We start from the raw sequence: 14911 nt of genomic DNA on the forward strand, positions 1-14911 counted from the left end.
TCAGTTGCATTAAAGCATGTATAAACCAGAAATATAAAAAACCTCTTCAGAATACCTCTGTAATGAAAGCACAGAGAGGGCAGATCTTTCTATTCTGACTTCAGTTGGAAGGTATGAGTGGGTCTTTGAATGTTCTAGAAAAAGAACCGAACGGTGTGAAAACTCACTGCCAGTATGGGAGGTAGGATCTGTGGCTCAAGACTAGGAGAAGATAAAAAGGAGGGAGAGATTTTGGGGTAGGAATTGCCAAAACTTCATCTCTGTTGCCCTCCTTCTGTCTCCCGTCTCCCACCACTTCTGGATATCACAGGACAAAATGAGAAATGTCCTTGCTCTCCCTTCATTTTCTCCTCTAGACCCAGTTTAGCAACACTTTCAGCAAAGAGAGAGAAAGAGGGGTGTGAAATTATATTTATTTTTAGCATCTGACTTGTTTTCATTTTTTGCTTGTCCTGGGTCTGGAACAATTAGTCTTAGCCCACATTTAGGGCCTCCAAGGTCTGTCAATGATGTAGATGGAAAATCAGGTCTCTGACACTAAAGTCATGCAGGTTTCTTCCCTTATTTGGTAACATAAAATGAGAAATGGCAAGGAGCTTTCAGATTTGGCTTTTCAGATTGATTCCTGACCGTATGTGTCATGTGAGACAGATAAATGCAGTTTAATGATAAATTCCAAAGGGAAAGGAAGAATTAGGAGAGATGTGTCTGAAAATACAACATCTTTGCCAGCCAGCTACATGCTAGAATATAATTTCTGACTGATTATCATCTAGGAACAATTAAACATCTTTAACCTTTTCAACCTCCTGTGATTTGGTGCATTAATGAAAAATGTAAAATGGAGCATCCATCTTTCTGAAGAGGTTACGGAGAAGAAAAAATGGTTGTGAGACTTACCAAGGTTTCATTTACATAGCAAATCTGGTTATTACTTAAATTTTCTGTCAGAACACAGTAAAACAGTGTCCAGAGAAAGGATATTCTTCTGACACTGTGTAATTATAAGATTTGAAAACTGAGAGGAATACAGTGGGGTTTTTAGTTGGCCTTTTGTAGGGTTTTTATTTTTATTTTCCTGTGTTAAAATAATATTAATAAAGTTTTAAAGCACTGTTTTAATCACCACTTCTATCTTTTATCATAATAGTCTAAATATATATAGCTGTATTTTTTACAAGTAAACAAGCAGTTTCATGTTTGCAAGCACATTAAAAACTTGCAGCTCAGTTTCACTATTCAGGACTGATTTGCCTTGTTCTCATATTAAAAAAAACCAACTGTTGCCATGTGGGCTGAAAAGTGATCTGTAATGACTAATCGACTGCAAACATACACCACTTGGGTATTGAAGCAGATAAAATTGCCAGGCATTTTTTAAATCAGGGTCTCAATATTTTTTTCTCCCCAGATGCTCCGGGCTCTAGCAAGTGCTTGCTATTCAGCAGTCATTAAAGTGGAACACTTAGCCATTTCTAAGAACAGATTGATCAGTTTAATCTCTTTCTTCAAAGATGAACAAAAAGCACTGTACATTTTGTATATCACAGTGATCTCCTGAAATGAGACTGTGTGGTTTTCCTGAGCCTGGAACTGTTCATCTTGCTCTGCCTCTGCTGCAGCTGTCGGTGCATAATGGGCTGTGGGCTTCTCCAGGGGTCTGCTGCTGACACTCCTGTACATCATGCTGGCCTCAGCCTGTGTCTGAATTCCCTGAGGTCTCCACAGTAGGGACTTGTTCAACACGGGAGAATCTCTCTTACCAGCCCAAGGAGATGCACTACAAACAATATCAGTCCTACTTGGCACTTGTCTTGCATCTCAACCTCGACTTCGTCGGGCATCTCACAGTAGTCGTCTAGCAACAAAACAAATAGCTTCATGTTACATTTACCATCTTCACTTCTGGGCAATAGTCTTGTGATTTCATCGATTTTTACCATCTGCCATTCTCCCATGAAGTGTGTGTCAATTTTAAGCCATACCCTGCTGAAACTCACCCATGTAGTCAGCACTTAGCTACTGCAGTGAGGGACTGCAGAGCCTGGATAAATTCAGCTCTGGAGGCATCAGGTGTAGGCTGAAAGCCAAACACTGCACAAATTACTGTCCCTTGGGCTCTTGAAACCACAGTTCACTTTTTCAGAAATGCCACATACCAAGTGCCTCAGCTTTGGAGAGAAGACCAGGGGATAGGGCATGGGTGGGAAGACTTGGTGACGGGGAAGGCTGTTTATGGGAGATGACAGGAGCTTTTTATCTTCCAAACCATCCACAAACAGCATGGAAGCACTCACCAGCACTGTAAACTTGTAGTGGATCCCCACCTCGTCTCTTTTGTTGCTTACATTTGTTTATAAATCTCATTCTGATCAGAGCAGCCTCAAAGTTTCCGAATTCCCCAGGTTGGCAGTGCTGGTAACAGTGGAGCAGTGTCCTTTGTGGTTTTCACCTTCTCTGCCTTGGCATGCTGAGAACAATCCTTTCATGCTAATAAAGCCTAAAATGTTTCCCTAGGTCTGGAGTCCCAGCGTCATACTGCTCTTGATCAGAATTATTTCTGGGGTTGTAAAGAACAAAGTGCACAGCTTCAGAGCGTGCTGGGTAGCTTTCTTCAGTGCCACAGCAACCTGCTAGGAGATGGATTAATGATGAACACTGCAGCTTTGCATAGCACTTTTGAACAAGATATAAAGAGACAGTAAACCACGGGGAAGGGAACTCTGTGAGTTGTTGGTCATTTTTTATGCTGTCAAGTAGCTTCGTACAAGTCAGGAAAGCTCAAGTTTGAGCTTTCTTCTGAATGGCCCCTGGATATAATTGGTGAAGATGTCTCTCAGGGCAAGTTTGACAAAAGGGCAAACTTCTCATTTTCCCAGCATTGACATTGACCAGAACATCCTGAAGTCCTTGCAGAGGAGCAGAGCCTGATTAATGTGTCATCAGCAAGGTGAAGGAGGTTCACAGCACAGGCTGTGGCTGTCAGTGTGGTGCCTTGCCACACGTGCCCACACCACAGACAGCATGCCTACCTTGTTTTCCTCCACTTGAAGCATGTTTTAGAGTCTTTTCTGCTAAGACATCTGGACGTGAAGATCCCTGCAGTTGTACTAGCAGTCATAAAAAGTAGGTGGTCTGTTCTTTGTTGCGAAAGAGATAGCTTGTGTGTGGAGGGGCTTGGAGGTGTCAAACCATTTCCCCTCTTTTATTTCAAGTAACAGAAGGAGAACTCAATTTCTAGGACCTTTTAATGGAAAAAAAATGTTTCTGGACAGTCTTTTAACACCCAGTGTAAACCTTAGCGTTCTTTAACAAACCATTATTTTTTTTTGTGTTCTGTAACAGAATGTGAATGAGAGAAAATGAGGCATTTCATTGTTAAAAGGCATTGATTTTGTGAAAAGTCAGCTATGTCAGAGACTCATAGAAGTGTTTAACTTGGAAAAGACCTTTAAGATCATCAGGCCCTACCGCTGACACTCAGAAAGATCGTTGTGTCACAATATATACGGTGCTTTTCCTATTTGTTGCCTTTTTTCAGCGGATGCTGTAGCTCTGTGGCCATCTGTGTTTCAAGAGCAAACTTTCTAGGTCATTGCTTTTATGCAGCCAGCTAAATATGTTCTGAAGTGCTAGGGCTCTGGATACAATCACAGATGAGATTCAGTGCAGAAAATACAACATGCATGAAAGGTGTGTTGTATATTAAAACTATTTAATTTAGTGTTATCAGGGAAAAATTAAAAAAGGGATTTTTGCAAGCCTAAGATGAAAGGTTAGAATTGTTTTACATTAAAGGTAACCTGGTAATCTGGTGACAAAATGTCACTAGAGAAAAAGCTTTAGCCCCTCTCGTTGTACTGTGTGAGAAACAGCTTTGTAAAATTCATTGTTCAGTCAGACTTCGCTATAGTGGATTATGTCTCTATGGATGAAGATATACCATACTCTGAATTCACTGCCATACACACCGAAAAGGCATGAAACACCTTTTCTTTTTTGTTGTTATTTTGATCCCTCTTCTTACATTTATCTAGGTTCTCTATTTTTACTTTTATTAATTGGTATGAGACAACAGATGAAGAAACACTTTATAGTGCAGTTATTGAGCTGTTCAAGGAGAGACACATCTTTAGTATATAAGGAATGTCTAAATCTAAGAGATAGTTTGCCTGAGGCTTCCAAAATATTACCCAAGTGCCAGCACATAGAAAATGCCAACAACTCCTGCTGAGACATGTACACTGGATCAGAGTGCACATGTGCATTATTGTCATTTCAAGTTTGCATGAAGATAAAGGAGAGAAGGATGCAGCAAAAACAGTCAAGTGAATAAAGAAGTGTCTGTTTTTGTAGATAAGTTTTTTTTGGGAAAGGAGTGCAGAGTGCTGGGTGCAAGAAGCTGGGTTGCATGGGTGACATTTCTAGTGCAGACAGCGCCATGAGGAAAGTAGGGCATTTTGAGCATATGAAAGAGAGAGGTGTGCTGAACTTCATTAGGAATTCCAGTCACTTCTTCAGTACAAGACAAGATAGACAATGTATTTTGCTGTTTAGTCACTTTAGTTGTTCCCTATACAATCCACATGAAGGTTAAGCATCTTTATTTTTTCTTTCAATAAAACTGGGCATCAGTGCAAGACAGAGATATCTCTGAGACTGTATTTTAACAAGGTAGCTACATGGTGGAATTATTTTAGATTTGCTTTGGGTTCTGATTTAAGGAAAGTCTTTTCACCTACAGCATCTTTTTCTGTGCTAATGTTATCAAACTATTTGAACCAAAATTTACTAATCCATTTATTCACAAAGGCAGTCAACCAGAAGTGGCATTTACAGCTTTCTCACTGTTGTGTTGGTACCTTTTCTACAAGCCTTAGTGTCACAAACTTTTTAATTTATTTATTTTTTTTAAAGAAGGCTACTCTTCCAACCCAAAATATATTTATCAACTGAAAAAGTTGGGATAGACAATGAGAAGTTCTTTGCATTAAGTCTTAACCCATCTACTAGAAGACAGGAGCTCACAGTCTCACTTTTTAGTTTGATTTTGGTCCTGGTTTCAGCTGGTATAGAGTTAATTTTCATCTTATTAGCTGGTACAGTGCTGTGTTTTGGATTTAGTGTAAGAATAGTGTTGATTACACATTGATGTGCAAGTTCCTGCTGAGCAGTGCTTACCCTAATATGCTTGTGTGTGAGTATGTGTGAACCTTACTATACATATTTTTTTTTGTAAGGTAAAAAGAAAAATTGGAAAGTGCCTGGGAAAAAATGGGAGTAACATATGCTTTGGCAGATTTGTGTCTTGTAATATTTTATTTTGTGTTTAGAATCTATAGATACCCTATTCTAAATGTGTACAAAATGCCCTCCATATTGTCAGTAACTTATATATACAGTTTTTTTATTCCGTTAATAGTGCAGAGCATTCTATAGAAAGTGCAGATATAGAAGAATATTGCTAAGCATAGTTAATAATTGAAGATAAGTGTAACTTGAATATTTTCCTTTATTAAAACTCAGAGCTTCCATCCTGAGAGTGACTTTTGAATAAGCAGAACCAAAACCTTCTGTTTTATTTGACCACATTTTGAGCTGAAAATAAACAAGGTGATGACATTAAAATCCTGAAAGCAGCAGCAGTGTTCCAGCATCCCACCACATCCCTTGTGTTTTATGGTTTGCAACCCACACAGAGGTTTAGATCCAACACAATTTAAAAAGTCAAGCAGTCCCACTCCAGAATGAGAGGTGGCATTTATCACCGCCTTTCAGAGTGTGTACAATTATGATATTCTGCTGTTATAATTATGAAATGTGTTCCTGAGCACAATGTGTTCCAATCTCCAAAGAACCCTTTCACCATGGGACCATGTTTAAAAGCCCCTGAGAATGCTTCTGATTGCATTGCTTCTGCACACAATTAATATTTTGTAGGCGGAGAACTATATGAAGTCTTCATTTTGAGGTGATGCTCTGCAACTGTGCTTTGTTTTGTTTGGTTGGTTTTTTTGCATCAACAGTTCCAGACTTGGAGGAGAATCCATCCTTCATGAAACATGAGGTTGTTAAATCCTGTTGTGTTGTTGTTGTTGTTGTTTTCCTCACATCAGTCGTTTTCTCTGCAGAAGCTGAAGATATGGTGTAGTTTGTATCTTCTCTCACAAATTACTGTAGAGCTGTTTTGAATCCTCCCCCATTGTATAATGCAGTAAAAACCTTATGCATACATGTGGGGGGAATGAAAAGCACTTGAAATTTCCAACATAAAACTAATGTGTCAAAGAATTTTTTTTTCATAGTAAAGTAGTTAATTCTTTTGGTAGCAATAATTATGTCACATTTGTTCAGTAGCACGTATTAAGCAAGCCTGTGTAACCTTTGTGCCCCTTCACATGTTTCACTGCTTGTATTTGCTAAGTGCTCAGAGCAGGGAGGTAAAATACTAAGTATGCTGAGCTCAAATGGTGAATATTCAGACTGAAGTATGGTGCATCATTAATTAAAATTAATGACATTTGCATTTTAAATGGCTGCCTTTGCCTGTTGGTGCTGTCTGGCCGTCAGGAGGATGTTTTTCTGCCTCGGCACAGCCCTTTGCTGCTCAGCGGAGGAGCCTGGGAGGGTCCCTTGGGCTGCATCTTGCCCTGTGTTGGTGAGGTACTTGTTCCTGGCTGAGGCTCTTTGAACAAACATACCCTTAGAGCAAGCAAGAATAAATTTGTGTGAGTCATATACTTTATACATGGTGTCACTCTAATGTTCAGCGTGATCCCAATCTGTTTATAATCCATGAAACTGATATAGTGGTATTCAATACTGTATGGATTCAGCCAGCTTTTTGTAAGATGAGTAATAAATTTATGTGATGTTCTTCAACATCCCTCTTTACAAATGCCTAAGAGCCAGTATCTTATCTATGCTTTATGTAGAAGCACAATCACAAAATGACAACTGTTTCTAGAATAATGAATCTGTTTATACACTAATCTCACTACCAGTTTCTTCTTACTGTCTCCTAGAGCAATCTGGTGATATTTGTATGGCAGGAGACCTTTTGAAATAGTGATTGGTGCATAAATTTATTAGAAAACCAAATTAGTTCATCCATCCCAAAACTTGGGATGAGCCTTTTGCTCAGGCACTGGGAAGTTCACAAAATCTGTAGTTTTGGCATAGTAACTAGAAATCAGCAGTTCAGTTGTCTGACAGTTCTCTAGCATTTCATTAATTTAGAGAAATCAGCTAGTATTATATTTTTCCTATATTTAATCTATCATTTCATAATAAATAATACCTGATTTTAAAAATAGTATTTATGAACTGTGTAACTCAATTCTAGTTAGCCTCCCAGGACAATTTCATGCAGGAATAAAATTAAAAAATGTAAAATAAAGTAATAAAAGTAATCTAGAAAAAGAACACCCCATATGTACCATAGGAAAACACAGAACTTCTTTAAAGTGTGTGCAGATATAATGTACTGTCCTGGTTAAAAAAAGGTTTCCAATTTAGTGTATAGTAACTGTTTAGTTACAATTCAGTGTGTTTTAATGATTACCAACCATTGGAATGAAACTTATTTTAAGGAAATGAATAAAAAGTACATCTGCAAACCAAGATTAGAATTGATTAATTAAATTAACGTTTCCTGCTTACTGATGTAAATCATGATTAGAAGGGGTGATTTGAGTCTCTTTTATTTATATCATATTGTGTGGAGATTTGCAATCCAAGTCCGGAGATGTTATTTTCCTATTCCAGAATCACAGAGCTGCCTCCAGTAAACCACAATTAAATTTTGGAGTCCTCTTGTCTTCACTAGTTCAAGATTTTTTTTTTCACCCTCTGCCTGAACAAAGTACATTGATAGCACAAGCTGCCTAATTATTGTTTCCTCTGGCCTCTTTGTGCAACCTACATACTGTTGGGTTTGGGGATTTTTGTCTGGAATGTCTCTTGTTTTACTTGTCCTTGCCCACTGCAATGACACCTTCCTTGGCAACTCCTGCCAGCGCTTGGAGCAGGACATATGGATAGATACTGGAGCTGCTGTGCTTGAGGAATGCTCTTGACTGAAGACAACACAAAAATCACCATGAGGGTGGTTTAAAACTTGCATGGTTTCCTTTGCATTTGCAGCAGGGTAGGAGCACACACACAGCCCCTCAGTGATAAATCTGTGAAGTGCAGGAATTCTGATGGCACTACCCTTGCCTATGGCTGGCTGTGTGTGTGTCTCGGGGTTAAGCATGCTTAGTATGGTGTGGTCTGACTTTGTATGATAAGACTTTAGTGTGAACTTTTTAGTTTCATTTAAGGGAATAGTCTTGTGTTGCTGGAGAGTAGTTGTAGTCACAGCAAACAGAAGGCATGAAAGCTTTGACTGTAACCTGGAGGTTAATCTCCATCACACCATTACTGAAAATACAAGAGATCATATTGAAATCTTCAGGTTTTTTGAATATCACTTGCCTAAAGCCTGAAAGAATAAATACGAGAAGCTCTCTAACTGATTTTAAAGAGGGAGAAAATGTGCAGATTTTGTTCGCTGAGATATCCAAGGTTATATTTTTTTCCTTTTTGAAACATTCATAATTCTCCTGATAAGTAATTTGGTGATGTGTAATGCAAAAGGGAATGTAAAATGCAGTGTTCTTCTTCTCTTTGTACTTCTGTTTCAATGAGCAGAAATGACACTCCTGAGGTTAAGAATGTTCAGAATGTTGTCCTCTCATCACATGTTATAATTATGTGGGGCAGTTTCGTAGAATGGTTGGAGTTTGATCCTAGAAGTCTTTTAGTGGGATCCTGCCCTAGTGAGTAATAAATGGAGTCTCCTCAAGGAAAGGGGATTTTTTAAAGGGACAAGGAAGCAAATCCAAAGAACAAGTATTATTTTGTCAGGGTCCCTATATTAACCAAGTGACAGGCCTATACTTTAAAGGATTTTTACATTAGAATCACAAGTGTTGTGTCATTCTCCTTCAGCTCAAGAACTTGTCTACCCTCTCATTCATCCCTAATGTGCTAGAGTTTCCCAGAGCCTTGTTCAGAAATTCTGGTGATGTGAAGTAGAACCGTTTAAAAAAAAAGAAGTATTTGTTGTTACTATCACTGTTACGCTTTGTAAGATAAAAATTATAAGTGATACCAGGTTTTAGGCTTTAGAATGGAAAATAATACCATTCTTCTGATACAAAGTTGGAAACACTATTTTCCTTCATGGAGACAAGTCTTCCATCTACATCCTTACATCTCCATAGGAAGCATGTAGCACTGGGCATTGTTGGAAGCAAAAAAACAGATTAATCTCAGTCAACCACTTATTTCTGTCAAATAACCCCATTATTGTCTAAAAAAATTACATGAGGGAGATAAGAGTCAGCAAGGCAAGTAAACCGAGAGAAAAAAAAAATATGAAGGATTTCATTATATGGGTTACTTAAATTAAAACTGTACGTACCTTGGAATGCAGAACTCATTCACTATAAAATACATACACCTTCATGGCTTTTGGCTGTGGATATTTAGCAGTCCTTAGGGCTCACTTCCAAAAGAGATCACAAAAGCCTTGGTTTGTGACATAGGAACCAGTTGCATAGAAGAGGGATTGGGGTTTTTTTTTTTGCTCCTACTTTACTACTGGAAGTTCTAACCTTCCATCATGGACTTTTCCATGCAACCTCAGTTGCTTTCATAATACATCTATCAGAGTAGCTGTTACTTTCCTGTGGCAGTGGCAGATCTTCAGCATTCAAGAAAGTGGACAGGAATGTATGTACTCACCCTACTCTTTCCTCAAGGATTATCTTTTTATTTATGCCTAATCTCAGTGTATTTCCATTTTGATTATAGCCTGCAGTTCAAGCAAGAGAAAGAACGCTGCAAAACCCAAGAGCCAGATGGAGTTTCGTTTACCTGTTAGTGGAGAAGCTTGGATGTCTATATGTTTATTTAATAGTACCAGTGGCAGAAATTGAACTGTTCTGGCCTTAAAACATCAAGTTACTTCTGCCCATTACTTATCTGTTGCATGTGCTAGGAGCTCTTAAAATGTGTAGAGTAGAAATAAATGCTCTTGTGAGTAGGAATTCTGATTTGTGTATTATTTTTTGAGTGCTATAGAATACTTCAAGATGAAAGATGATACATGAATAGCCACATGATATTGATTGTTAACCTTAGGCATCAAACAAAAAATACCTTGATTTCCTGGAACCACAGATGTAAATCTTGGCAGAATCACCTCAATGTTTATGCTTGCCTTTTATGTAGATGAAAGCCTACCAATTTTATTGTGTTTTATTCTCTCGGAATGAGATCTTAATGACTGATACCCAATCTGATATATGTAGCCATTACATTCCATTACCACTTTCTGTAACAGTAGAAATTTGCCAAATCACTTTAGACAGAATTTTGTCTTGCCCGATGTGGTGCTTACTAATTGCCTAGAGCCTTCAGTGCTGTCGTAGCCATCAGGGGAGTGCCTCTTTGGCAGTACACATCCCACTGAGTGGCACTGAGGTTCTGATCATTGCAGCAGGCTCCCTTCTTCTGAAGGACAAGCCTGAAGGTGTCAGGGCTACATGTTGTTTCAAAGCTTTCTGGATCCCTCTGCCCTAAATGGATTCATCATTTTGACTTTGTTACATTATTGATAGATTTCCTAAAGGAAGCTCAAGAAAATGTCCCTAGGGAGTCAAAGCTTTCACCTATTTAGGAAAATACTTTCTAGAGTGTCTAGGAAATTGTCAGCCTTACTGTACTTCACTGTGATGCATTAGAGGCACTTGTGGTGAAAACAAATATATAAAAGGACCCCAGCATGCTGTTCTTACATGACCACTTAGTCATATCTCTTGCAGTCTCCAGCAAAGTTCCTTGGTGAATGTTGACTTTGCGAGTCTCTCAGACCTTGAAAGTTTCGATGTGGGTTTCTTTTTTGCTTTTTATTTTTAAGTAGAGAAAATAACCACATTTGCATGTCTATGACTTACCCCTTTTAGCCTTGCTATTTCAGACTGTCAGTATGTGATTTTGAAGCTGCTAGGTTTTTCCTAGGGCTGGTTCAGGTCATCTTCAACAAGATTAATGTTCTAATAGTTTGCTTCAAAGGGCAGAGATAGCCATCAGTGTGACTTCTCATTTGGTACTTTCTGTAAAAGGGCAGACTCATTTCCACCATTTGCTCAAAGTGGTCTCCAACAGTAAAGCTCCTGTTAGAATATTATTTATGGAACACAGAAGTATTACCAAGTCCAACCTGATTAACTAAAGTGGCTCTTCTCTGTAATCCATTACTCTAAACTGATGCTTGATAGATGGATGGCTATTGCCCTGTTTGCATTTAAAGCAGTTGTTTCTCCTGTTATAAATTTGCTGTCAAAGTTATTTCCAGCTTCTAAAAAGCTAGCCTAACCTTTTTAGAAAACTGAGTGTTTTGAAATGTTAAAATACAAAATGTGTTCATGAAAAGAATAAGAAAAAAAGCAATTGATATGAAGATTAACAGTTCTGGTTTTATTTAAAAGACATGTCATTGTGATACTTGAGGAGATGGTTTAGTGGTGAACTTGCCAGTGCTGGGTTAATGGTTGAACTCGATGATCTTAGAGGTCCTAAGTGATTCTACTTTTCTAAATACAGCCAAAATCTTTCCTAATCACTGACAGTAGAGGGGCAGTTGTATGGCACTGGCTGTTCTTGCTGTAGTTCTAGTAGCAGTACAGTAGTGAAAATAGAGTGGTATTATTGGTGGTTGCTTTTGTCCTCTCACAGAGATGTTTGCTGTGAGGAGTAGTGGGAATCAAATGTGTCCTTGAAATTCTTATTTTTTTTTTTGCACCCCATTTCTGAACTGGATATTGTTTTTTAGATCTTTCTGCGAGGATGATAAATGCTTTCTTTTTGTGGTAGTCATTTCACTTACCTCTGAAGAGAAAATGTTGTTATCCATTCAGCCCAGAGAAGACACAATATTAGGGCCTGGTAGCAATATTTAGAAAAACATATAGTACACAACAAAAGAACAGAATACTTGCCATCACTCTCCTGTACTGCATGAATTTTCTTTGCCATCTCTGCAAACTGGGGACATGTTTATAAAGAACAGTTTCTTTTGTGCAGTAGAAAAAATAGATGTCTTAGAAATTTTCATCTCCTCTCCCCCTGAGACCACCTCAGAGTGTTAGATATGTTATCCTCCCAAAACCATGTGTCTGAGTCAATGAAGCTGCCAAATTCATACTTTTTTCTGCGTAGTGCTTTAGTCTCACTTTTGTTTTATCCCTCAGAGTCCCAAGTATCTGTGCACAGCAATGCAGCAAAGTTGACTGTGTTCTTGTCCACTGGGGCTCTTTGAAAACCACAGCACCTGCACAAACTGGAGAAAGGCTTGTGCAACCACTGCCTCCTGTCCAAGAAAACCAAACTTACACTGCTGCTGTGGTTAACACGGTATTCATTGCCTTTCCATTAGTCACTACATTTAGAAATAGTAACCAGAGAAGTGTTCTTCCAGCCATGGTGGGCCATCGCAGCAGCTTTGGCATCCACACTTACTAAGAGGTTCTTCAGGTCTCATCTTTCTGAAGTAGTGATGAATTCACTTTTAAAAGTCTGTTAATTTTAATTTCAAAGTCCAGTTACCTCATTGATAGTAAAGCCTTATAGTAGAGGACTCTTTAAGAAAACTGTAATGCTAAATTAAGGATTAGTTCACCTTTTGGCCTCAAATGTGCAACTGAAATGGATATGGGGTTTGTATTAGCATTCCTAAAAATCAAGCCATTTACCTAAATGCCTAGATAAGGCTTAAAATGTCTGGATTTTATCGAGGCAACTCAATTAAATGAGTCTAATCTAGGCATTCTTGTGGAAGCAGACATTTACAGAAGACTTGTGCACCTAGATATCTGCTCATCTTCTAAAGAACTTGGAAAGCCTTAGAATTACAGACTGATTTTTGCCTTTCTGGGAGATTGGTGGTTAATTGCACCATTCTGCTGTCTTTCTAAAATTGAAATACATCTATTTCACTTTGCAGTAATAAATCTGATAATAAAATTGTAATTGCAGAGAGCAATTTGTTGGAGCAGCAATTAGCAGTGAAACAACTGCTTCGTTAACATACAGATGCAGGGTAATGGCTTCTGAATCAAATGGGACTTGGTGAACTCTCTGGTGAAGAGGTTCCCCCTGACACTGTTACACATTTTCCTTTCTCTGAGCGTTGTTTTCTTTTGCTTATGAGCTTGACTTGCTTTAGCACAACATTATTCAAATGTCTCTGATACCCTTCTCAACGTTATCCAAGCTTTTTTCTGTTTAGAGTCAGAAGCAATTACCTAGCTCATATTCAGCCAATTTACTGTGTCAAACTCAGTCACCTGCTCTGATGTCTGAATTCAAGAGAGTGATTAAAAATTCACGTAGTCTGTTGAGTGAGGCTGCTAATCCACAGGTTTATGCTGAGGGCTGTATTTTTCAAACCAGAGCTCTGAAAGCTTCCCTCAGGTGCTGCACCCACTGGTTATTGTGGGCTGTGCAGTAATTGTTGTCTGGCACTCCTGAACTATAGCAGGTCTTGGTCATCACTTTCCAAATCTGATGGCATTCCAGGTAGATACTAGATAATCTGATGCCATTCCACCATTGTAGATATCACCAGAATTTGTGTTTAAACTCCTTCACAAGCCAAAGACCTAAGTGGTTGTCACAAAGTCTTTGATATTTTTCCTTTTCACAGGTAAAACTCTTCTTGGGCAGAAGCTTGTTGTTGGAGGTTTATTTATTTTTATTAAAAATGACGGGGAAATTTGTAGTCCCACTGTTAGACTCCTCTGTCAGTCAGTGGACAGCAGAACTACAAGGTTTAGTCTTCAACAGCGCTGAGTAGCCTGTAAGTGGCCACTGGAAGAGCTGAAACCTCAGCTTTCCATCCAGCACTGCTGGAAATTAGCCTACCTTCTAGGGACCTACTCTGGAAAGGATGGGTCAGTCTTACCATGTGTAAGGAATTTTCCTCTGTAGCACATATTTGATATTACTTGAATGTATATACAGCTGCATGGCTTTTGAGTTTCTCCTTTCCAGCTGATATATCGTTTAGTCCTCTGGTTTTTTCCACTCTTGAAATCCTTTTCCCATGCATGTGGTATACTGAAATCACTAGTTCCTTGGTGTGATTAGGGTAACAGTACATGCTTGTATTGTCTGAAGGCAGTAATATCAGTAGAGATTCATACTGAAATTCACTGAAATAAGAACGCGATCATTTGGCAACCTGTTTACTATACCATCCATTATTGTAAGGTGTTGTCATGTTACAGTGGCCAGCAGACAGCCTTCTGAACAGGGCAGAGTATTTATTTGAAATTGGTGATAACACCCGAGGAGATGTTTCTGTTTTGCAGTCCATTATTATGCTCATCTAAAGGGATAGGGAGTAGAAATCTCAGGAAAGCCTAAAATACACATTTTCAAGAGTGTTGTTCGATGCAGAATGGTGCAGTTTTAGGCACTGTATGCCACCCTATGCACTGAAGTCTACACTTAGTTCTAATGCTCCTGGATCTAACTGGGAGCTGCTAAATGCACAAAACACTGCCACAGACACTTAGCATCGCTGTAACACATCACAGTGTTAGTGATACACTTCTGGGCATGGTCACATCTCACCTCCACTCTCAGAGCACCCCTTCAGTCCAGCCCAGCTCAGGAGACTGTGACACTACAGGTCACAAAAGGGTAACACCATCAATGGCTGATAATATGGATGTAGAGGTATCACCTCAAATGTGTATGGTGCAGGACTAGATTTTGATTTACATGACATTACTTCTTCGACAAAAAGAGAGCATGTCAAGGTGATGATGACATTATGATTTTTATAAACAGAGGT

At 38.8% G+C, this 14911-nt stretch overlaps 1 protein-coding gene across 11 annotated transcripts in view; it reads left to right on the plus strand.

Moving 5' to 3' along the window:
* Window positions 1-14911, plus strand: part of FAT3 (FAT atypical cadherin 3) — a 404304-nt gene that overhangs the window by 202965 nt on the left and 186428 nt on the right. The gene's annotated exons all lie outside the window — the stretch shown is intronic.

This window comes from Catharus ustulatus, chromosome 2, assembly GCF_009819885.2.
Source record: "Catharus ustulatus isolate bCatUst1 chromosome 2, bCatUst1.pri.v2, whole genome shotgun sequence".
Taxonomy (NCBI): Eukaryota; Metazoa; Chordata; class Aves; order Passeriformes; family Turdidae; genus Catharus; species Catharus ustulatus.